Raw genomic sequence first — 26900 nt, forward strand, 5'->3', positions numbered from 1 at the left:
GGGGGAGCCACATGGGGAGAAGCGGTTCCCCTGCTTGGAGGGCATTTGGTAGAGGCCTATGGGCTCCCCATAGGCAAAGGTCAGGCAGACCCAGGGGCGGGGAACAGCCACGTTTGCTGGTATTGGAGCAAAGATGCCAGAATGCAGTGAAACCTGGCGCCTGCTCTGCGTTATGATTCACCGTAATCTCTAAAATTTGCCTGTGTGCAATCGCAGGAAGTTTTCTGGGGCTGGTCAGCACCCAGCCATTGCTCAGTGAGACCCTTCCCCAGAGGGTTGGAGCAGGTCCAAGCAGCAGGACTCTCAGAAGCAAGGGGTTTGGAAACATAGCTCCATCTGAGATAAAATTCAGGAGGGAGTGCCACCTGGCAGGCTGACGCCTTGGGCTGGACAGTGGAGAAGAGGAGAGTGGACAGAAGCCCAAGACAAATGATGGGTGCTTGATTGCGGGTCAATGAGAGCTCAGAGTTCCTGAGTCAGAAACCAGGAAGCTGGGTGACACCATTTTCACCTCTCCTGCACATGCGCACAGATGCGTGTGTGCGACACATCTAACCACCCGGTAAGTTCAGCAGTGCCACCTAGTGGAGAATGGAGCCCTTACACCACACCCCGCCCAACTGGGCCCTCCAAGCACCCTAGAAGACCACCGCAAGTCTCTTCACCTGCTTAGTGTATGGAATATAGAGTGCTTTAGAGTTTGAATGCCAGTGAAACTGGATGTAACTTTATTCGGGTTTCATTATTGTGTTTGGTGGTTCATCTCTTTGGGTTTAGGGGTTCTTTTGCTTTTTTGCTTTTGTTTAAATTGTTTTGTTTTGTTTTTCGTTGTTTCTTCTTCTTTCTTTTTTTCTCCTTTTCTTTTTCTTGGATACAGAAAGAGAAAATTTTATTTGTATTCTTCTTTTTTGTAATTTCTTAAAACATTATTTTTACTAGATGGGGTGTCAGTTAAGTGTCCAACTTCAGCTCAAGTTATGATCTGGCAGTTCCTGAGTGAGTTTGAACCCCACGTGCGTCTCTGTGCTGACAGCTTGGAGCCTGGAGCCTGTCTCCAATTCTGTGTTCCCCTCTCTCCCTCCCCTGCTTGTGCTCTGTCTCAATCTCTCTCTCAAAAATAAATATACATTAAAAATAAATTTTAAGTGGCATTCTTTTTGAGAAAGTGTAATTATGAAGTTTTTAAAGCTATCTGATGTTGAAATTTTAATAAATGTTAGTTGCAGAGTAGACAATAACTTAAGGAAGAAGAAGGTCAACTGAAACAATAATAAGCCTGTATTTTATAAATGAGTTTGTTCATTTAAATTTGTTTCACATTAACAGGATCACATGGAAAAATTGCTCTGCCAGCTGTTGTAAAAGTAGCAATACGTATTCATATGCAGGGTATTGACTCTCTAGTTTTGCCATACCTGGCATATTTGTGAACAGTATTTATCATGGTTTTTTTTTTTTGTTTTTTTTTTTATGACTATAGGCAAGGAATGGGATTTGAAGTAAGAAAACTGGATGTTCCCAGCAATAGAAACAGATTTAAACTGATAGCTGATTTTATTACATTTTCTTATCCTGCTGAAAAGGTTGATGTATATAATTAAAGCAACCATACCCTTAAGAGAAAGAGTTGACTCTTATCACACTTTGTTAATTATATAATGTCCAAAGACATAAAATGAACTAGGTCTTCTCTTGTGGTCAAGTTATGGAACAAAGTCTTCTGGAATTTTGCCAAAAGATCAGACAGCGTTCCCAGGTGATAAAACTCAGGTCAAGATTCCAGCTTAAAGTAACAAAGGTCCATGAAACGTAATTTAATGAGTGGCCTATTTTTTTTTCATACCTGATTTTTGGCACTCTTCTGTTTTATTGTATAGGTCACAAATCTCTATGTGTGAAGGGTGGAACTGATCTAATTTTCAGTTAAATCATGCCAGATTTATCTCCATGCCTCTTCAGTTTTATGGGAGTTGATATTTAGAGAATTCATCACACCAATCTATTAACAGAAGTCTCCTGAATAATTGACTTCTGTGAGGAGGAAAGCTGGTAAACGCAAATAAAAAGGGGCAGCCAGACATCCGAGGCCGGCTACTCCCCTTGCATGCTTTTGGGTTCTGCAATCTTGCTTGCCTCTTGCATCAGCCAGCAGCCAGGAACCAGAAGCTCCACGATACTAGTCTGCCCAACCCCCAAGCACATATTATAAAAGATCAGTAAAACCCGAGCCAGATGCTCAGCCTTTGGAGGTCACTCCGCTGGGCCGGCATCGGTGCAAAATAAAATCTTTTCTGATTCCCCAAGTGCTTGCCATTTGTCTCTTCTGGGCGCCGAGTATTTGCTGCAACACGTGTAGCCTTATGGAATTCAGCGTTACTGGTAGATAATTAAATTCAGTCACATGAGGAGATGTAAGACATAGGTAAAACTACAGCAGTTTGCTTCTCAAATCAAAATACGATCAGGATTTGACTTCAGCTCCTGAATTTTCTAGCTGTGTGATTTTGGAAAAAACCTTAATGAAACCTCTCTAAACTTTGACTTCTCTATTTCTATAATTAGGCTAATAATTACTTCTTTTTAAGGTTTTTGTCAGGATTAAATAAGCATGTTTTACCATTACTACTGTTTATTGTTAATGCACCATTGATTCTCAACTCAGAATGATGTTACACTGTAAGCATTTCTTGTGAATTTCAGATGCTGCAGAAAATGCTCTGAGACAATTAAAAAAAGTAATGTTACTCAGTCTTGGTATTGGATATACTAGTGTTTCCCACATTGAGGAAATAAGTGCTCTCCTATGCTACAATGTATATTTGTGACATAAGTTTAGGTTTTGATATTTGATTCAAATGATAATTATATATATGTGTATACTTACTGAACAACTTACACACGCCATAGTTTCACTTTCGTATTTTTGTTTCCTCAATTTTACTTGTCTTAAAGTTTTATCTAAAATTGTGAACTCATAATTTTATTAAAAGTTTTTTTTGTTTTTTGTTTTTTTTTTGCTTTTTTTAGTTTTTAATTTTCAGAGAGAGAGAGAGGCAGAGAGTGAGCAGGGGAGGAACAGAGAGAGGGAGACACAGAATCCGAAGCAGGCTCCAGGCTCTGAGCTGTCAGCACAGAGCCCGACGCAGGGCTCGAACTCACAAACTGTGAGATCATCACCTGAGCGAAGTCAGAGGCTTAACTGACTGAGCCACCTAGGCACCTGTGAACTCATATTTTTAATTCAGGTTGATTTCTACATACCAACACAGGAATAACTGAATTTCCTTTAGTGTTCAAAAAGCAGTATTTGAGAGTATATGCACACCTGTAGAACTGTATAACTAGATGAGACCCGAAAGTATATTTTATAGGTAAGAAAACTGAGATTCTAATGTTTTTAAGATGGTTAAGATACAGCTCATGGTATGAAGATAGCCCTTTAGCAAGTTTGGTTTTCGAGGTTTCTATATACATGATAATTTTATATAAGTAGGAAACATGGCTTATTGTTTTCAATGACTGAAAAAGAAGGAAATTAAGAGGGTGGCTCTGGATAAAGGGGTTTGTGAAGAGGTAACATGTCTCTTTCAAAACTGGATATACTAGAATTTAAGTCAGACACAATGTCTCTATATTTGTTTTAATCATTTATTTGTTTCAGTTTTTTGCAACCTATGACTCAGGTTACTAGGGCCAACAGGGTATAGTTCTGGGATATTCGTTGGCACCTTCCTGACCCAGAAAATGGAGAGATTTTCAGTGTGCTAATCAGGATGAAGGCTTATTAAGGGGGAATTCTCAACAGCATCCCCTTGCACAAGGTGCAAAAAATAAACCAATATTGGGACTGTGGGGACCAGCAATGTGGGAGAACCATCAGCTTTATATCCTGGTACACATCTAAGCATTCATAGAACTAATTAGCTTCAAAGTTCTGAATGGAAGGTTTATTTGTTGTGACTGCTCGGGCATCCTATCTCTTCCTCACAACAATTTTGAGAGACTGTGGATGTGGGGGCCACACAGAGGATCAAGCCTCTTCTAATTCACCTCCCAGGTAGCAATTTCACGTGGAGTTTCGAGTTCTCAGTCACCATAAATGACTTCTGCCCTCTTTTTATGTCTATGGTCCCCTTTGTGGCCCAACAGAGATGTTATAACATATTAGGAAACTGTAGTCTTTAGGAAAAGGGATCTATAAATTTGCTGAGGCTTTACTGCTGCTATTCTGATATAAGGGAAAATATGGCTGCCTTTTTGGAGAGGATGCCTGGGTTCCTGGGCTTAGGACAAATCTCTGAGAACCCACTGAGGTGCTCAGTATCCAAAGAAGGAAGCAGACCTTTATATTTCTATCTAGAGAACAGGAAAATAAACATCAGAGCTCCTGAGTAACAAATCTTTTATTTCTGACTTCTAATTAGCCACATATATAAAATATAACTGATTCTCCATGAGCCACCTCTTTTCTCCCTGATGCATTCTCTCCATCCATACTACCCACTCCATTCCTTGATCCATCTCAATGACTCTTGCTATTTGTCTTCTGGATACCTGGGTTCTCTTTCTAGCTCCTCTATTTATAAATCTTAATGACAACAAAACTTTTTAAGGCTCATATTTTTTATCTGTAAAACTGTGATGAGGGAGAATAATATTATTCAGTGACAAAACCAGAGTTTTCTACCACATTCCCCAAAGAAGACTGGTTTTGACAGTCCCCTATATATGAGAGTACCTTTGTGAAGTCCAGGGGTCCAGCAGAGATATTCCAGCATACCTCTGGAGAAAAAAAAAAAAAAATCAGAGATTAAACACACTAAAGAGGGTAAGAACAACAGCTTCACTTTATCCACATCACCCTTCCCCTTCCCCCAAGGCAGCAGAGCTCATTGCCAAGACACCTTTTTGGTTCATGATCTCTGCATGGAGGGAAGTTGAATATGTGGGCGAGTATCTGTTTCCCCAGATGTGAAGAAGAGACCCACTTCTTTCTCACTCTACCCTGAATACTGAATGGGACGATGAGGACGCAGCTCAGAGAATGCATCTAGGGCTCTGGGAGGGCACCAAAGGACATGGATCCTACCAGCTCTGTCACAGACTCCATCTGTAGACCATCCATAAGCCGCTGGGGATGCCTCCCCTGCAGATCCCCCCACCTGGCTTACAGGCACCCCTAACACTCCGTGTGCCTCACAAATACATATTCCCTCCCCATGGCCATCTCTGTGTTCATACACCCAACAGATGGCTGGTTCTGCAGGCCCAACTATGCAGAACGGGAAAAAAATTGCACAGACTTGAGCATTCAGCTCTGTCCTAGGGAAAGCAAACAGGAGGCTCTCAGCACCTGGCCTGGCTTTGCCCTAGTTGGGCTGACAGAATGTATTTCTTCCAAAAGCCAGGCAATAAAGACTACAGAGTTGATTGTTTCTTCAATGTAAAGACAGCAGTGCAAAACTTCATGAAACATAAAAATCAAGAGAACATGAGAGCACCAAAGGAACGCAATAATTTTCCAATAACCAAATGCTCAAAAACGGAGATCTGTTTTTTGCCTAATGAAGATTCAACAGAGTTGCTTTAAGGAAGCTCAGTGAACCACAAGAAAACACACAAAGATGATTCAATGAAATTAGCAAAACAATTCATGAACAAATGAGAAGTTTCACAGAAAGACAGAAACATAAAAAAGACCCAAACAGAAACGAGGGGCTGAAGAATCCATTCCAGTGAATGGAATGAAAGATGCAATACAAAGCATCAATAGAGAACTTGATCAAGCAGAAGAAAGAATCTGTGGTGTCAAACAAGTATTTGAAATGATCCAGTCAGAAGGGAACAAAGAAAAAAGAATGAAAGAAGATTATGTGAACTATATGAAACCATTAAAAGGTGCACTCCAAATATTGCTGGAGTCCCAGAAATATAAGAAAGGAAGAAGAGGACATACTCCTTATTTAAAGTAATAATGGCCAAGAACTTCTCAAATCTGAGGACAGATTTGGACATCCAGGTTCATAAAGCTCATAGGTTCCCCCCAAATTCCAATTCCAAATATTTTCCCCAAGACACACTACCATAAAAACTGTTTATTTTTGAAAGATAATTATAAAAATAGCAAGAGAAAAAAATCTCATACATAAGGGAATCCCCCACCCCCACCATAAGTCTATCAACAGCTTTTCAGCAGAAACTTTGCAACCCAGGATAGAGTGTGATGATATGTTCAAAATGCAGAAAGAAAAATATTGCCAACCAGGAATACTTTACTTGAAAAAGGTGTCCTTCAGAAATGAAGGAGAAATAACTGAAAGGAGTTCTTCCAACCGAAATGAAAGAACACTAGCAACATGAAAAATTATGAAAATATAAAACATACTGGTAAAGGTAAGTATATAATCAAATTCACAATACTCTAATACTGTAATATGATAGTGTGTTAATCACTTAACTCCAGTATAAAAGTTAAGACAAGAGGATTAAAAATAACTAATTGGTTAATGAATACACAATATAAAAAGAGGTATATTATGACGTCAAAAACATGTGAGGGAGAGGAATAAAAGGGTAGAATTTTTGTATGCAACTGAAGTTAAGCTGTTATCAGTTTTAAATGGACTGGTATAGCTATAAGATGTTTTATGTAAGCCTCATGGTAACAACAAAGCAAACACCTACACGACATACACAAACGATAAAGAAAAGGGAATCAAAGCAAAGCACTATGGAACATCATCAATTCACAAAGGATGACAGCAAGAGGAGAAGTATAAAATAGCCAGAAAACAATAAGATGGTATTAGAAATTCCTTATCCATCAATAGTATAAATGTAAATGGTTAAAGTGACCAATCAAAAAGCACCAAGTGGCTGAAAGGACAAAAACAAAACTCAGCATATGCTGCCAATAAGAGACTCACTTAAAAAAATTTTTTTTATGTTAATTTCTGAGACAGAGAGAGACAGAGCAGGAGTGGGGGAGGGGCAGAAACAGAGGGAGACACAGAATCCAAAGCAGTCTCCAAGTTCTGAGCAGTCAGCACAAAGCCTGACGTGGGGCTCTAACTCACAAACCGTGAGATCATGACCTGAACTGAAGTTGTCACTCAACCAACTGAGCCACCCAGGCACCCCAAGACTCACTTTAAAGACACGCTGAGACTCAGAGTGAAGGGATGGTAAAAGATATTCCATTCAAATGGAAACCAACAGAACAGAGATACCAATATTTATATCAGACAAAATAGACTTATCCTGTAACAAGAGACAGGTGGTAATTATATAATGAATGATAAAGAGTTTAATTCATGAAGAGGATAAAACAATTATATATGAACCCAACATCAGAGCAGCTAAATATATCAAACAAATCAAACAAATCAGAAGGAACATATACAATAATAATAGGAGACTTCACTACTCCATTTTCACCATTGGCTAGGTCATCCAGTTATAAAATCAAAAAAGAAACACTGAACTTGAACTATAATCAAATGGATCTAAAAAACATACAGAACGTTCCATCCAACAGCAGCAGAATACACGTTCTTTGCAAGTATACAGGGAACGTTCTCCAAGATGGATCATATGTCAGGCCACAAACAATTCTTGGCAAATTTAGGAAGATTGAAACTATACCAAATATCTTTTCTAATGACAATAGTATGAAAATAGAAATCAATAATAGGAGAAAACCTGGAAATTTTACAAATAGGTGAATATTAAGCAAAATACTATTATTTAACCAAAGGGTCAAAAAAATCAAGAGGGTTCAAATGATATCTTAAAACAAATGAAATTGTAAACTGCAAAAGCAGTTCTAAGAGGAAGTTTATAGCAATAAACAGCTACATGAGGAAAAAAAAATCTCAAATAAACATCCCCACTATACACATAAAGGAACTAAAAAAAAAAAAAAAAAAAAAAAAGAACAAACTAAGCCTAAAGTTAGAAGGAAAAAAAAAAATAACAAAGATCAGAGAGAAATAAGTGAAATAGAGGCCAGAAAACCAACAGAAAATATCAGCAAAATTGAACTGGGTTTTTGAAAAGATAAGCAAAATTGACAAACTTTTAAGGAAAAAAAAAGTGAAAACAAATAAATCAGATCAGAAATGAAGGAGACATTGCAACTGATACCACAGCAATACAGAAAATCATAAGAGAGTACCATGAATAATGATATGCCATCAGTTAGATAACCTAAAATGGATAAATTCCTAGAAACATGCAACCTACCAAGACTGAATCATAAAGAAATAGAAACTTTGAATTAGCCAATTTCTAGAAAGGAGACTGAATCAGTAATCAAACGCATTCCAACAATGAAAAGCTCAGAGTCAGATGGTTTCATTGGTAAATTCTGCCAAACATTTGAAAAATTAGTGACAATTCTTCTCAAACTTCCAAAAAATTGAAGAGCAAGGAACACTCCCAAACTCATTTTATAAGGCCAGCATTATCCTGATACCAAAACCAGACCAGGGACACTACAGACAAAGAAAATTAGAAGTCAATATCCCTGCTGAATATAGGTGCAAAAATCCTCAGCAAAATATTAGCAAACCAAATTAAACAACATATTAAAATAATCATCCTATGATCAAATGGAATTCATCCCAGAGATGAAAGCCTGTTCCAACATGTGCAAATCAATAAATGTGATATACCACCTTAGTAAAAATAAAAAAGAAAAATCATATGATCATTTCAACAGATACAGAAAAAGCATTTGACAAAATCTGACATACTTTTGTGATAAAAACTCTCAACTAGCTGGGTATGGATGGAATTTATCTCAACATCTTAAAAACCATATATGACAAGCCCACAGCTAACATCAGACTCAACAGTGAACAGTTGAAAGGTTTTCCTCTAAGATCAGGAATAAGACAATAGAGCCCAGTTTCACCAGTACCATTCAACATAGTACTTGAAATAATAACTACAGCAGTTAGGGAAGAAAAAGAAATAAAAGGCATTTATGTTGGAAAGAAACAAGTAAAACTTTCTCTGTAGATGACATAATCTTATATACAGAAAACTTCACAGATTTCTATAAAAAACTGTTAGAACTAATCAACAAATTCAGTAAAGTTGCAGGACATAAAATCAACATACAGAAATCAGTTCTTTTTTTTTTATTTGTTTATTTTGAGAGAGAGAGCATGCACACATGAGCAGGGTAGGGGCAGAGAAAGAAGGAGACAGAGAATCCCAAGCAGACTCCACACTGTCAGTGAAGAGCCCTATGTGGGGCTAGAACTCATGAAACACAAGATCATGACCTGAGCTAAAACCAAGAGTCAGACATTCAACTGACTGAGCCACCCAGGTACCCCAGAAATCAGTTCTGTTTCTTCATACTAACAAAGAGCTATCTGAAAAAGAAATTAAGAAAGCGATCTCATTTACAATGGCATCAAGAACAATAAAATACTTGGGGATAAATTTAACTGAGGAGGTGAAAAACCTTTACACTGAAAACTATTAAACATCAATGAAAAGATTGAAGGAGACGAATAAATGGAAATATTCTTGGATCAGATGAACTAATATTGTTAAATGCCATAATACCCAAAGTCATCTATCAAAATTCAAAACCAATTTTTCACAAAATTTTCAAAATTCTAAAATTCAAACTTAACCCCAAAAGACCCTCAATAGCCAAAGCAATGCTAAGAGAGAACAAAAAAATGGAAGCATCCTGGTTTCAAACTGTATACAAAACAATGCTAATCAAAACAGTATGGTAATAGCATAAAAACAGACACATAGAAGAGAGCCCAGAAATAAACCCATATGAGCATTTGGTCAGTTAATTTTTCAATAACATACAGTGGAAAATGATAGTTTCTTCAATAAATGGTGCTTGGAAAAACTGGTAGCCACATGCAAAGGAATGAGATTGGATCATTGTCTTACACCACACACAAAATTAACTCAAAACGAATGAAAGACTTGAAAGTAAAGCCTGAAACCATAAAATCCTAAAAGAAAGCAAGGGGTTAAGATTCTTGACACTGGTATTAGAAATGATTTTTTGGATTTGACACCAAAAGCAAAGGAAAAATCAACAAGTGGGAGTACATGAAACTAAAAAGCTTCTGTTCAGCACAGGGAACCGACAAAATGGAAAGGCAATCTATTCAATGGTAGAAAATAGAAAATATTTAAAAATCACACATCTGATAAAGGTTAACAAACAAAGTATATAACAAATTCTTACAACTCAACAGCAGGAAAAAAAAATCTCATTAAAAAAAGAGCAGGGGAATTTTTTCCAAAGAAGAAATACAAATGATCAAAAGGTACACATAAAGCTGCTCAACATTACTCATCAACAGAGAAATGCAAATCAAAACCAAAATGAGATACCACCTCACACCTGTTAGAATAGCTATTAACAGATAAAAGATAACAAATGCTAGAGAGGATATGGATAAAATAAAAATACTTCATTGCTAAAAAATGCTAGTTATCTGAGCTTTCTAGTGAGTCCTGATCTTTTTGCTGGTGGAGGCTCTTGCCTCAATATTAACGGCTGCTGACTAATCAGGGTGGTGCTTGCTGAAGGTTGGGATGGCTGGCTGTGACAATTTCTAAAATAAGGCAAAAATAAAGTTTGCTTCATCAATTGACTCTTCCTTTCATGAAGGCAGAATTCCTCTGCAGTATGTGATGCTTTTTGACAGGCTTTTACCCACAGTAGAATTTTTTTTTTCAAAATTAGAGTCAATCTATTCAACCCTCTGCTGCTGTATTCAGTTTATGTAATATTTTAAATTCTTCATATTTGTTTCAACAATATTTACACCATCTTCACCAAGAGTAGATCCCATTTCAAGGGATCTTCAAGAAACCACTTTTTTAAAAAAATATATGAAATTTATTGTCAAATCGGTTTCCATACAACACCCAGTGCTCATCCCAAAAGATGCCCTCTTCAATACCCATCACCTACCCTCCCCTCCTTCCCACCCCCCATCAGCCCTTAGTTTGTTCTCATTTTTTAAGAGTCTCTTATGCTTTGGCTCTCTCCCACTCTAACCTCTCTCTTTTTTTTTTTTTCCCTTCCCCTCCTCCATGGGTTCCTGTTAAGTTTCTCAGGAGCCACATAAGAGTGAAAAAATATGGTATCTGTCTTTCTCTGTATGGCTTATTTCACTTAGCATCACACTCTCCAGTTCCATCCACGTTGCTACAAAAGGCCATATGTCCTTCTTTCTCATTGCCACGTAGTACTCCATTGTGTATATAAACCACAATTTCTTTATGCATTCATCAGTTGAGGGACATTTAGGCTCTTTCCATAATTTGGCTATTGTTGAAAGTGCTGCTATAAATATTGGGGTACAAGTGCCCCTATGCATCAGTACTCCTGTATCCCTTGAGTAAATTCCTAGCAGTGCTACTGCTGGGTCATAGAACAAGCAATCCTAAAATTCATATGGAACCACAAAAGGCCCCGAATAGCCAAAGTAATTTTGAAGAAGAAGACCAAAGCAGGAGGCATCACAATCCCAGACTTTAGCCTCTACTACAAAGCTGTCATCATCAAGACAGCATGGTATTGGCACAAAAACAGACACATAGACCAGTGGAATAGAATAGAAACCCCAGAACTAGACCTACAAAAGTATGGCCAACTCATCTTTGACAGAGCAGGAAAGAACATCCAATGGAAAAAAGACAGTCTCTTTAACAAATGGTGCTGGGAGAACTGGACAGCAACATGCAGAAGGTTGAAACTAGACCACTTTCTCACACCATTCACAAAAATAAACTCAAAATGGATAAAGGACCTGAATGTGAGACAGGAAACCATCAAAACCCTAGAGGAGAAAACAGGAAAAGACCTCTCTGACCTCAGCTGTAGCAATTTCTTACTTGACATATCCCCAAAGGCAAGGGAATTAAAAGCAAAAATGAACTATTGGGACCTCATAAAGACACTTTTTTTTTTTTTTAACGTTTATTCACTTTTGAGAGAGGAGAGAGACAGAGCACAAGCAGGAGATAGGCAGAGAGAGAGGGGGACACAGAATCCGAAGCAGGCTCCAGGCTCTGAGCTGTCAGCACAGAGCCAGACGCAGGACTCAAACTCACAAACAGCGAGACCATGACCTGAGCCAAAGTCAGAGGCCCAACTGACTGAGCCACCCAGGTGCCCCTCAAGAAACCACTTTCTCTGTTCATCCATGAAAAGCAATTCTTAATCTGTTCAGGTTTTTCATGGGATTGCAGCAATTCATATCTTCAGGTTTCACTTCTAATTCTAGTTCTCTTGTTATTTTCACATCTGCAGTAATTTTCTTCACTGAAGTCTTGAACCCCTCACAGTCATCCATGAGGGTTGGAATCAACTTCTTCCAAACTCTTGTTCATACTGATATTTTGACTTCTTCCCATAAATCACAAATGTTCTTAATGTCATCTAGAATGGTGAATCCTTCCCAGAAGTTTTTGTTTACTTTGCCCAGACCATCAGAAGTATCACTGTCTGTGACAGCTATAGCTTTACAAAATGCATTTCTTAAATATTAAGACTTTGAAGTCAAAATTACTCCTTGTCCCATGGGCTGCAGAATGAATGTTGTGGTAGCAGGCGTGAAAATGACATTAATCTCATTTTACATCTTCATCAGAGATCTTGGGTTAGCAGTGCACTGTCAATGAGCAGTAATATTTTGAAAGGAATTTTTATTTCTGAGTTGTAGATCTCAAGAGTGGGCATAAAATATTCAGCAAAATATGTTGTAAGCAGATGTGCTGTCTTCCAGGCTTGATTCTTCCGTTTACAGAGCACAGGCAGAGTAGATTTAACATAATTCTTAAGGGCCCTAGGATTTTCAGAATCATCTATGAGCACTGGCTTCAACTTAAGGTCACCAGCTGCATTAGCCCCTAATGAGAGAGTCATCCTGTCTTTTAAAGCTTTGAAGCCAGGTATTGAGTTTTCCTCTCTAGCTAACAAAGTCCTAGGTGGCATCTTCTTCCAACAGAAGGCTGCTTCATCTACACTGAAAATCTGTTGTTTGGTGTAGTCATGTTCATTAATGATCTCAGCTAGACCTTCTGGATAACTTGCTGCAGCTTCGACATCAGCACTTACTTCATCTTGCACTTTCAAGTTATGAAGACAGCATCTTTCCTTAGACCTCATAAACCAATCTTTGTAACTTCAAACTTGTCTTCTGCATCTTCTTCACCTCTCTCAGCCATCGTAGAATTGAAGAGAGTTAGGACCTTGCTCTGGATTAGGCTTTGGCTTAAGGGAATATTGTGGCTGGTTTGATCTTCGATCCAGACCACTCAGATTTTCTCCAGTTCAGCAATAAGGCTGTTCTGCTTTCTTATTCTTATGTTCACTGGAGTAGGACTTTTATTTCCTTCAAGAACCTTTCCTTTGCATTCACAACTTGGCAGTTTGGTGTAAGAGGCCTAAGTTTTGGCCTACCTCAGCTTTCAACATTGCTTCTGCACTAAGTTGAATCATTTATAGCTCTTAATTTAAAGTGAGAGATGTGTGACACTTCCTTTCACCTGAACACTTAGAGGTCATTGTGGGGTTATTAGTTGTCCTAATTTCAATATTGTTATGTTTCACAGAATAGGGAGACCAATGGAGAGGAAAGAAAAGGAGGGGGGTGGCCTGTTGGTGGAGTAGTCAGAACACAAAAAAACATTACTCAATTAATGTTTGTTTCACCCCAAAACAATTACAATAGTAACATCAAAGATCACCAATGGTAGATCACCATAATAAAGATAGTAATAATTAAAAAGTTTAAAAATATTGTGAGAATTACCAAAATGCGACAGAGACATGAGGTGAGCAAATGCAGTTGGAAAAATGGTGTTGATAGGCTTGCTGGATGCAGTGTTGCCACAAACATTCAATTTGTAAAAAATGAAATATGTGCAAAGCATAATGAAGGGAAATGCAATAAAACAAGGTGTGTCTGTGTTCAACATTGTTTTAAAAGCTCTTGTCAGATCAATGAAGCAAGAAAATGGGATAAAATCAACTAAATTAGAAAGAAAAATAGAACTTTTTCTATTTGGAGATGGCATAATCTTCTATAGCAACCCTAAGGGCTCCACTAAAACATTATTAGAATTAAAAAATGAGTTCCATAAACTTGCAGTATTTACAATAAATGAAATGAAATCAATTATATTTCTATAAACTTGCAGTGAATTGTTCCAAAAAAAACCAATTATATTTACAATAACATCAAAAAAATGAAATATCTAGGAGTAAATTTTAAAAGATGCACAAAATTCTGAAACAGAAAATATTATTGAAAGAAATTAAAGAACATCTAAAGGAATGAAATTTTGTAGATCCTTGTGATTAGAAGTCTTGATATTATTAAGATAGCAATGTTCCCTAATGTGACCTACATAATCAATTAATCTCTATCAGAATCACAGGTAGCTTTTTTTTTGTAGAAACTGATGAAGTGACCCTAAAATTTATGTGGAAACTCAAGGCATCCAAAGTATACAAAACAATCTGGGAGCAAAATAAAGTTGGAGAACTCACTCTTCTCCCTTTCTAAACCTCTACAAACTAAAGACACCGGTACTTAGGAAAGATAGACATATATGAATGGAACAGAATGAGAATCCAGAAATACACCCTTACATTTATGGCCAATTGATTTTCAACAAGGGTGCCAAAACAATTCAATGAAAAAAAAAAAAAAATCTCTTCAGCAAATGATGCTGCACATCTACATGCACAAGAGTAAATTTGGACCCCTACCTCACAGAATATACAAAAATTAACTTGGAAGGGATCAAAGATCCAAATGTAAGACCTAAAACGTTAATACTATGGATAAAATCAGAGGTATAAATCATTGTGACCTAGGATTAAGAAATGGTTTCTTAGATATGACACCTACAGCATAAACAAAAATAACAACAAAAATAGATAAATTGGAATACATAAAAAATTTTAAACTTTTGTACTTCAACGGACATCAAGAAAGTGGAAAGACAACCTATACAATGAGATAAAAATATGTGTGTATATTATAATGGGACTTAATCCAAAATGTGTATGTGGGATCCAAGGAATTTAACAAAAACCCCCTACCCCTGGACAAGCAGAGCAAGACTAACTCCATTTTGTGCTACACCCACCATCTCATGTATAACCCCCACATGACCTGCTTATTGCTTTAAGACACTCCCCCACCCTAGTCAAGCCGCTGAGCACACCCTTACTGGAAACCGGCTCATATAAGAATGTGGAACCCTTAACCACCAAAGAATGTAAACCCTGCCTTTTGCCCGCCAAACGCACACCAATTCTTAAACCCGCCTTTTTCCCACCAAACTTGCGTGCCAATTCTGACCAGAGTGATAGGCTAGTTCAAACAGTTACTATAGGGTAAATTGTAATGCAATTGGCCACCTGTGTGTGGACTGACATGACTATGCAACTTTCTGTGTGTGTTACAATCTCATTGGCCACTGGCCCCTATAAAAGTGCTACGCCTCTTAACCTAGGGGTCCAAGTCTCTGCTCTGCTGTGTCGGGTATACTTGGGCCCAAGCTCGAGCTTGCAAATAAACCCTCATGCGTTTGCATCGGTATCTGCTCCTTGGTGGTCTCTCGGATTCGAAATCGGGGGCATTACATGTAAAATCATTCATAATTCAGCAATAAAAAGACAAATAACATAGGTAAAAATGGGCAAAGGATTTGATGACAGTGTTCTTCAAAAAAACATATATAAGTGGCCAAAACACATGAAAAGTTGTTCACTAAAATTAGTCATTAGGGACATGTAAAAAACACAATGAGATATGTCTTCAAACCCACTAGGGTACTTGTAATTAAAAAGACAAACAAATAACAAGTGTTTGCAAGAATACTGAGAAATTAGAACTCTCATACATTGCCAGTGTTCATGTAAAATGTGCTAGCCACTTTGTAAGACATTTTGCTGTTCTTCAAAATTTTAATCATAAAAATGTAAATAAACAGCTAAACTAAAAAAAAATCTCAATTTGCATTTTTTCTCTCTTTTGCTACCATCTTTTCTTCCTTTCTCTTTATCTTAGCTCTAACTTCATAATCTGATTATTTGGAATGCAATCTATTTAAAACTCACTCTTATATTCTGTAGTAAATGTTTTTCCAAAACACATCTTTCTCTTACCATGATTGATGTTCATCTCTTGCATTTATGTTGTCATTGCTTATATATTTCTTTTACTTTTTTTATCTCTTATTTATTTCTTATTTTATTTTATTTTATTTTATTTTAATGTACCTGAATGAAAGTAAACTTTAATATTTGCCTCAAAACAATGTAATGAATTCTGTAATACCTTAAATGTGTTTATAAGCACTTAGAATCATCTTCCTAAATTTTGAGCTAGAAGCACGGGTTTGTGCATTTATTTTGTAAATTTAATTCTGATACAACCTGAGGAAAATACAGAGAATAATGAGACTTTATTCAGGGCCAGAAAGAAAAATTTGACTCCATATATATTTATTCTAAGTTTGTCAGAATCACAGAACTAGAGATAGATGGTTCTCCAAACCTCAATTTAAAAATTTTTGTCTGATCTTTATGCAGAACAAACTGTTATCATGTCCACCATAACACGTCTTTCAACATTGAAGAGAAAGAAGGCATCTAATCATTGTCAATTGATTCTGAACCTAAAGAATTAAGTGTATTTAAAAAGATCAAGGGCCACATAGGAATGTGCGTAACAATTACACAGTTTATGATACTGGTATCAACTGGGATTTCTTGTATGCCTGAGATTCCTTTTTGGTTTTAGTTGAGAATAAAATTCTAAATATTTCAGTTGAAACCAATTTAAAAAAATCAGTATGGGTGATGTTTATACCATTAAATAAAGAAAAATGAACCTGAAATTGAAGTTGGTTCTTGTCTCAAACGAGGTTAATGTTTCTTTCATTTTAGATTTTAGAGATAAAAAGAGAAATCTCTTCAATCTGTCACATGCGTGAGTATTTATATGATCTTGACTATGGCTTTTCGTAATCGTCAGTCCCTGATACAATGGATGCAAACACCAGGGACAATACCCAATTGTCCACCTGGATTGGAATATCTGACTCAGGTATGGTAATGTGCTTCTGGTTGGAATGGCAATAATATGAATCTGATGGTTTCAAAATACAATGTGTGTTACAGGAAAGCATTTTGACTGCGGATTGAAGTATTTTACCTGTAACATTAAGATTTTTACATTTAATTTAAAATGTTGAGTGAAGTAGTAAATTTACATTGTAGACGTTATAACATGGTCATTTACAAATGTATTTCCTGAAAAGCCCATTTAAAAATGAATACTTGCTTTTTAAAGTAGGAAATTGGAATTTGAGAACGTAAGTAAAAACTGGCTTCAGGAATCTTCAGTTCATCTATGTACTTAGGTATGGGAAGCCCGATATGCAATCGTGAAATGTGCAATATTACTAGGAAGATTGTCTCCAGTTCTCTACCAGATTTAGTGACACTGAATTACTATCTTGTTTATTCAATCAATTCTGATTTAATTCCCTGTAATGCTGTCTCTGAATAATTAAGTTTGGCATTTCACATGACTAATCACTGGCCTCATCTTAGTTTTCGATACTTTAAAAGCTAAAGAGTATGTTCCTTCTTAAAAAGGTTATTTACATTTTCAGTGCTTAATTATAAACTTGTCGCAAACAATGATATCAATCTAAGAAGATTCAATTTTGAATATAAGTAAAGGGTAAAAACTACATTAAATTTTTTATTCTCAATTACAGTATAGATATTTCTCTGAATTAAAAAAATATTTTTAATAAGTCTTTAAAAAATTTTGTGAACCTACTTTACAGACTGATAGTTTTTCATTTCCCTTTTCTTTTTTTTATGTTTTTATTTTAATTCCAGTCAGTTAACATACAGTGTTGTATTACTGTACAATACAGTGATTCAACACTTCCATAAAACACCTGGTGCTCATCAAAAGTACACTCCTTAGTACCCAACATCTATTTAACCCACCCCTCTTCATTTCCTTTTCCTGTGGTAAAAAAAAATAAATAAATAAATAAAAAAGTTAAAATTTCACATTTAAATTAATTGACAAATGTTTCTCCTTAAGAAAGCCTTAACTATGGCAAATCTTCTTAATATTTCTATCCTAATAAACTGAAAGTTATAAGCCCATTTCTTAAAATAAAATTTAATGTTTATTTATTTTTGAGAGAGAGAGAGAGCACGAGCAGAGGAAGGCAGAGAGAGAGGGAGACACAGAATACTAAGCAGGCTTCAGGTTCTAAGCTGTCAGCACAGAGCCCATTGCGGGGCTCAAACTCACGAACCGTGAGATCATGACCCGAGCCAAAGTCAGACGCCCAACCAACTGAGCCACCCAGGAGCCCCCATAATTCCACTTCTTAGTGTTTAGCGTATGTCTCCATCCATGTATTTCATACTTATTAAACTCATTTAGTGGGGGTATTATTTCATAAGCAATGCTCCCTTACATCCAAAGGAGTAGATCTTATCAGTCTCCCAATTTCTCTCCGAAATTCCTCAGCTACCAGATCATCTGGTTTAAAGAAATGTTAGGGGCGCCTGGGTGGCGCAGTCGGTTAAGCGTCCGACTTCAGCCAGGTCACGATCTCGCGGTCCGTGAGTTCGAGCCCCGCGTCAGGCTCTGGGCTGATGGCTTGGAGCCTGGAGCCTGTTTCCGATTCTGTGTCTCCCTCTCTCTCTGCCCCTCCCCCATTCATGCTCTGTCTCTCTCTGTCCCAAAAATAAATAAAAAACGTTGAAAAAAAAAATTTAAAAAAAAAAGAAAGAATGATTTCAAAACCTAGTAAGTGTTGTGTATGTGGGGACACAGCAACAACTCATAAAGTGATACCATGTAGGATCTGAGTATTGCCTAAGTTGTTTTTTTTAATTTTTTAAATATAAGTCATGGTAATAAGTGAAGAACAGTTGAAACCTAAAGATGCTATTCACTGTATAAGACCAAATTGTCTCATGGTGTGACCCATTATTTTTTGTTTTTAATTTTTTTATTAGAGAGAGAGAGACAGAGAGAGAGAGACAGAGAGACACAGAGAGAGAGAGAGAGAGAGAGAGAGAGAGAGAGAGAGAGAGATCGAGCATGGGGGAGGGGCAGAAAGAGAGGGAAAGAGAGAATCCCAAGCAGGCTCCACACTCTTGGTTCGTGAGCTCACGACCTCAACTGAAATCAAGAGTCATGCTTAACCGACTGAGCCACTCAGGTGCCCCCGTGTGACCAGTCTTATACACACACCAGAGGGTCCTGCCTCCTTTGAAATAACATTCACACTGCACAGATGATTGCATTTAGACTCTCTCCTGGTTCACATTTTCTTTTCTGCTTTTTGTTTTCACATCTCCACAGCCACACTGCCTCCCATGTTTTCAGATTTCCCATGCTCCAGAATTCAGATCATTTTGTTATTTTGAATCTGTCTATACATTTCTGCAGACAGCCCTGAAAGCCCTTTATTGATTCAGAATGTTTTCAGAGAAATGCAGTTAAGCTCTGGTAGTGAGGTATCCCTTGCACACTCCCAGGCTCCTTCCAATGTTCCAGATGAGAAGCTGGAAAACACAACAGTAAAAACTAGAAAGGAATCTAAATCTTTGAGGCTAAGAGCCACCACTTAGAAGATGACCTTGACTCTATCATCATTGTATTCATTAGACAAAATATTTAAACTCCTCATGTGCATGCAACACCTGCTTCTGCTTCCATTGTTTCAAGCTCATTTATCTTTTTGTCTTTGTGGTAGTCGTGTTTGATACTACAAACTAAAAAGGTCCTTTTATCAACAAGGTTTCTCAAAAACATTCACAGAACTAGCTTTGAGGAAATCTAGATTTTTCCTGGCATCAGCATTTGGATTAGTAATTGTATTTTCTCACTGTGATGTTGGTCTGTGTAAATAACCAACGTAGTGACTCTTGGGTTCATTATTTTTTTTAGTATAACTGACACACAATATTATATTAATGTCATATGTGTAACTTAGTGATTTGACAAGTTTGTACTTTGTGCTATGTTTACAAGTATAGCTAACATATGTCCCATTACACCCAACACTAATACAATATCATTGTATTCCTTACACTGTGCTTTTTATTCCCATGACTTATTCATTCCATAACTGGAAACCTATATCTCCCACTCCCTTTCACCTTTTTTGCCCAGCTCCCTACACCCCACTCCCCTCGGGCAACCATTAGTTTTTTCTCTATATTTATAGGTCTGATTTCTGCTTTCATTTGTTTTTTGTTTTGTTTTGTTTTTTAGATTCCACTTATGAGTGGGATCATATGTATTTGTCTTTCTCAGTCTGACTTATTTCACTTGGAATAAATCTTCTAGGTCCATCCATGTTGTCTCAAATAGCACCATTTCATCCCTTTTGATGGCTGTGTAATATTCCATTGTGTATATATACTACATTTTTCTTATCCATTCATCTATTGATGGACATTTAGGTTGCTTCCGTATCTTGGCTATTGTAAATAATGCTGCAATAAGGGTACGTATATATTGTTTTATTTTTAGTCTCTGTGTGACCCACCAGTGGCAGAGTTCCGGTCCCTCTTTTCTTTTTTGCTTTTGTCTATTTGTAGAATTGCCAGATAAAATACAAGACACTGAGTTACATTTGAATTTCAGATAAACAAATATTTTTTAGGTTAATGTTTCATGCATTATTTGGCATATAGTTATGGTAATAATTATTCATTATTTAGCTGAAATTCAAGTTTAACTGAGCATTCTGGTGTTTTTGCTTTGTTTTATTTTGTTTTACTAAATCTAGCAACCCTATCCATTTGGTCACAGAATTTCACTTACAGCATGTAAAGTCTTCTAGTCTTCACTATCTTTCACATGGAACAGAAGACCTTTTTTCCCACATCTTCTACTTCCCTAAAGAGAGCATTGAGGAACATTACCTGCTTGCATGATGGGTTTGGGTTTCTATTTAAGACATCTTTATAATTATATTTAACTCGTAATTGTGCTTTGGATAAATGTCTGACTGTACCTGTAATTGTTTAATACTTAACAAAAACATTTTTAGAGTATACTGTATATGGATGGTCAAAAAAAACCTAACTCACATTTAGACTAGTATATAACATTTGACAGAAAATAGAGAGATGTCAATAATAGGTCAATTACTTTAAATGTCCTAAATATAGGTATTAACGTATATGTTTATTGGTAGGTACTTTAAGTTTAATTTAATTACTTCATACTACCTATCTTTATTTTCTACTCTATTAGATAAATCAGTTACTAGTGTGTCAACGTTTCGATCTTCTGGAAGGTATGTACCAAACACACAGATATATTCACTCTTGAATGTATAACTTGTGCTGTAGCTCAGCCACTCCCTATACATTAAAATGCTTCATGTGACTGGGCAAAAAGAAACCTTGAAATATGAGAATATACAGAAGTCCATAGTCAATGATAGATAAATACAATAGTAGTCTTCTCATGGAAAAGGACAAAGGTATTGGCTCCAGATCACTCCTAAAAATTCTAGTCTGCACTTTTAGTCCTGCTAAACAGTAGGTCTATTTCCTAAAAGAGTCTTCCCATCCTAAATTCCTCAAATACAGGTATTTCAGAGAAGCAGTGATTGCAGATCCTTCAGGAATTCTGCTAGGAGAAGCAGAATCCAGGTAAGTTTCTGGGCAGTTCAATTCCACTCCCAAGCCTGAGAAATTGTTCTTTAGAATGCAACTGTTTACCTCTATCTCCTCAACTTAGTACAAGTATTTGTTTCATGTACATGAGGCTATGATAGATGTAAATAAAATTAAATCAGTGTTTAGTTAAAAAAAATTATCACCATTGTGACTCTTTGTATTCACGTTAGAGAATCTAAGACTAAAATAGACATTTATGGTTTGGTTTTATTCACAAAAACTTTTCAATTTGGCATTCAAAAATGAATGTTTTCTTTGTTTTTTTTCCTGCTGCCCTGCACTAAATGACTCATTTTATGAATGACCATTTATTCCAGAATGCCCACTGAACACCTATAATGAACAAGACACAATGGTAGCCATTTGAGAAAATCAAAGAGTCAGACCTGGGCTTTCCCTGAAATGTGGATGAATATACTTAAATAAAATACATAGAATGGAGCCAAAAAATTAATGAGAGAAGGAAAAACCAATTGTGAGAATTTATAGGACAGAAAAAGCCACAGTTATAATTTATAGTACTTATAATACTTAACAATTTAAGTAGTCACAGAAATAGCAAAAATATTGAGAAAAATCTAACCATCTATGTTATAGGGAACTAATTTTCCAAACTACTTATTCTCAAAGTATGGTTGCCAGACCACCAGCATCAACATCATCTGGGAACATGTTGGAAATCAAGTTCCCAAGCTTCATCACAGACCTACTAAATCACAAAATCTAGAGGTCGGGTTCCACTACCTGTGTTTTAGCAAGCCCTCCAGATGGTTCTGATGCAGGCTAAAAATTGCTCTAAATGATACATTCATATAATTTAACATTGTGCATTTATTTAAAAGAATGAGACAGCTCTACAGAATTGTCAGGAATAGCTCCAAGATATATTGCTAAGTATCAAAAACAATTACAAAGTAGTGCATATAATAATGTGTGTGTGTATGTGTGTGTGTGCATTTAAAACTTTTTTAATTTTAAAATTTTAAAATTTTTAAAATTCGTGCCATGCCTATGTAATTCCTACTCATAAGAAAAAATTAAATTTAAAAGGCAGTCAAAATACTTTTTCATCAATACTGAATCAGGATTTATCTTTGAATATTAAATAAAAATGAATATCTTTTAAATGTTTTTGTAATATGAAAACAATTATGTTCATAGGCCACCAAAATCATTAAAAAATGAGGAAATTCTGTAAATACCTGTTTCCAAGGTTAACATTAAAATGAAATGCTAAATGTATATTAGTGTACCATATACTTATTAAACATACTCATTCAAGAACATCTGAAATTTTAATAAAAGGTAGGAAAAAACATCATCCTTGTACAACTACTGCTATATTTCCTTTGAAGGCTTTTTAAAAATATTCCTTTGATGAATTTTTTAAATCACTTTTAATCATTGTCCATGCAATTTTTTTTAGAGTTATTCACTTAATGGGGTTTTTTTTTGGTTTTATTTATCTTAAAACCCAACATTTTTTTTTTTTAGATTTCAAGGTTTTATTTAAATTCTACTTAGTTAACATACATGGTGAATTGGTTTCAGACATAGAATTTAGTGATTCATCACTTACATGTAACAGCCACTGCTCATCACAACTAGTGCCCTCCATAATACCCATCACCCATTTAGCCCATCCCCCTACCTACTTGCCTCCATCAACCCTCAATTTGTTCTCTATAGTTAAGAGTTTCTTATGGTTTGCTTCCCTCTTTCTTTTTGTTGCCCTTTCCCTTATGTTCATCTGCTTTGTTTCTTAAATTGTAATACGAGTGAAATCATATGGTATTTGTCTTTATCTGAGTCACTTATTTCACTTAGCATAAGAAACTCTAGCTCCATCCGTGTCATTGAAAATGGCAAGATTTCATTCTTTTTGATGGCTGAGTAATATTCCATTGTATATACACACCACATCTTGTTTATTCATTCATCAGTTGATAGACACTTAGGCTTTTCCCATAGTTTGGCTATTGTTGTTAATGCTGCCATAAGCATTGGGGTGCATGTGCCCCTTCAAATCAGTATTTTCCTGTCCTTTAGGTAAATGCCCAGGAGTGCAATTGCTGGGTCATAGGTCGTTCTATTTTTAACTTTTTCAGGACCCTCCATACTTAAAACCCAACATTTTTAAAAGCAACACAATAATCCTCAAAGGGGATACTATTATTGCCTCTTGTTGGGTATTTACTTTGTTTCCTTGTTTCCATTTTACTTTTCTAAGTAGGGCAGAAGTGAACATTTGGTATAGAAATCACTTAAACAAATTTAGGACTGTTTTTTCTGTATGATCACAGAAGTAAAATTATTAGGACAAAAGATAACATTTCCATTTGCTTGCAAAAGAGATGAATTTAATTATTATCTTATGTGGATAATATATAAAAGTGCTTACTGTCTCCAGTTTAGCATCAGTAAAATATTTTTTCTTGGGTTCTACTATCCAGATTAAAGACTGAATGTCTTTTTCATATCCTCAGGAAGAAGAAGATGAAGAGGAATAACATTTAACATAATTCAAAACATAATAGTAACATGACAGTAAATAGAGTTAATTTCTCAGAAATTAAAAAATGATTAAAAAAAAAAAAAGCTATTATGGAATTTTAGCAGTGAAAGGGACCAGAGAGTAGCTATATCTGTTTTAGTTTTTGTAAGGCAAAAATAAGACACCGATGAAGATAAGTGACTTAGAGTCAAGTAATTTATTACCAAACCTAAGTTGCATATTTGAAGGTAATTTAATAGGCAATTTACATGTCTCCCATCACTAATAAAACACCACATTGTTTCATTCTTTAGTTCTCGGTTGTTTTGCAACTAGTAAAAAATATGAAGTCATGAACAATCAAGGACACAGAATTTATTATGCAGAAGAAAGAAGTAATTGTTTCCTCCGATATCTCTGTGGACCTTCAAGACGTTTTACCATGACAATTTATGATAATGTAGGCCGTGATGTCATTACTATGCATAGAACTCTAAGAAGTAGCTGTTGCTGGAGAAACTGCTATGTACAAAAGGCCAGTAAATATTGTTTCTACATGATTGAGAATGTATCTGAATTCTTTCAAAAAAGCCTCAACACTGAGCAGTATGTTACAACATTGGGTTTGGCTACACAAAATTTTCCAGAATGAAATATGTTAGAGAATTATGTATTTGTACCACATACCTGTAGAGTGAGAATAATACACAATACTGTAAATATTTTTCAGGCAATGAAGATCACAAGATCTTTATTATCAAAGTTTTCTATTCTAAAATAGTGTGGTTTTTATTTGCATATTTCTGCATGTACTTCTCAGCCTTTGAATGGAGTGTCAATGAATTAGGGGCTGTGAAGTCTCATCCCATTTTCAGCTGTGTTTCTCAGACTGGTCCCTTGAGCTTTCACTGAGTGGGATCCCTTTCTTTCCTTTCTTGTTAGTGATATCTGGATTCCTAGGATCTCAGGAATATCTTGTTGTTGTCACTTGTCTCACTACATCCACTTGTATTTTGAGATGCGGAGCTATAATTTTTGCACCTACTTTTGATAAAGAATTTGATAGTGGTTTTGTTTGTTTAGCTATCATACTTGTCCTGTCCTTTTCTCTGAGAGTTTTGAGAAGATTCACAAGCTACATCACCACTGCCACCTTCTTGACTTAGCAGTCTGAGGAATACTTATACATGGTGAGAGAGAGAGAGAGAGAGAGAGACAGAGAGAGAGACAGAGAGAAAAGAAGGAAGGAAGGAAGGAAGGAAGGAAGGAAGGAAGGAAGGAAGGAAGAAGGAAGGAAGGGAGGAAGAAGGAAGGAAGGAAGAAAAAAAAGAGAGAGAGAAAGAAAAAATTATATTCCAGAGAAACAATGCCTCTCAAACTCTCGTTTCTTTCTTTTTTTTTTCAAACTCTTGTTTCTTAGGCCACCTGTATTCTTCTTCAGAAAGAACTAGTATTACAAGTTTAACTATTCTACCAGCATTATTCTATGAATATTTGTGTAATATGCACATATGTATGCCATACATGTGTCTTTTTAACAAAATTGGCAGATATTCTTCTCTAATTTTTTAACACAAAACACTGTAACTTGAAGATTACATCAGTATGTACAGAGCTTCCTCCACACTTAAAAATGCTTGGATAATAACCCATCGTGTAGATGGTACACCATAATTTATACAACCAATCTCTGAACTGGGCTTTACTTTAAAAAATTTTTTTAATGTTTATTTATTTTTTGAGAGAGAGAGACAGACAGAGCACGAGAGGGGGAGGAGCAGAGAGAGAGAGAGGGAGACACAGAATCTGAAACAGGCTCCAGGCTCCGAGCTGTCAGCACAGAACTCAACGCAGGGCTGGAACTCACCAACCATGAGATCACGACCTAAGGTGCTTAAACAACTGAGCCACCCAGTCGCTCTGAACTGGGCGTTAAATCACAATCAACTTAAAGTGCTTTAGTGAATTCAAATTTACATTTGCATAGAGGGACAAAAGTCCTTCACATATTGGTAATAGAACAGTTGTTGGTGTGACTGGGGTTTAAGACATGTCTCATGAGCATGGCAATTTAAAAAGTGATCTTCATAAACACCTAAAAAATGTTATTATCCCCCTTTTGCAAATGGAAAATGAGTTACAGAGAGTTTAGGAACATGTCCACGTTTCATGTAGTAAATGAACAGCAGCATCAGGTCTCAATTTGGGGGTTTCAATATCTACATCCTAGTTTTTTTTCACTTCCACGTCCATTCCCAAACATAGGGCATGCTTTAAACACAGAAAGTTCTGTTCACATATACAAAACACTAATAGGTAGCATATAACTAATTTGCTGCTTACAAATCAAAATAAATCTCATTTGACCAATACTACATTTCTCAATCTTTTGTAGCTAAAAGTTGAAGCTCCACCTGGTGAAAAAATTGGATATGTGTATCAATACTTTCACCCATTTTTGCCAAAGTTTAAAATAAAAAATGAGAATAAGGAGGATGTAATGAAAATTAGAGGGCCATGTATGCTTTCCAGCTGTCTCAAGGATCTAGATTTTAATGTGAGTATTATAAGATAATCATGTTCAAATTAGTTGTTTGACTATTTTCTAATATATTAATAAATCTGATTAAAATAAGATAA

General features: G+C 36.1%; 1 long non-coding RNA gene across 1 annotated transcript; it reads left to right on the plus strand.

Annotated features, from left to right (window-relative positions):
• Positions 1 to 3969: 3969 nt before the first annotated feature.
• Positions 3970 to 24794, plus strand: LOC125921250 (uncharacterized). Its single transcript, XR_007457354.1, has 5 exons — positions 3970 to 4057; positions 16970 to 17129; positions 21336 to 21378; positions 21677 to 21739; positions 24575 to 24794. It is a non-coding gene; the product is annotated as an uncharacterized LOC125921250 (long non-coding RNA).
• Positions 24795 to 26900: the final 2106 nt, after the last annotated feature.

This window comes from Panthera uncia, chromosome C2 (genome assembly GCF_023721935.1).
Source record: "Panthera uncia isolate 11264 chromosome C2, Puncia_PCG_1.0, whole genome shotgun sequence".
Classification (NCBI taxonomy): domain Eukaryota; kingdom Metazoa; phylum Chordata; class Mammalia; order Carnivora; family Felidae; genus Panthera; species Panthera uncia.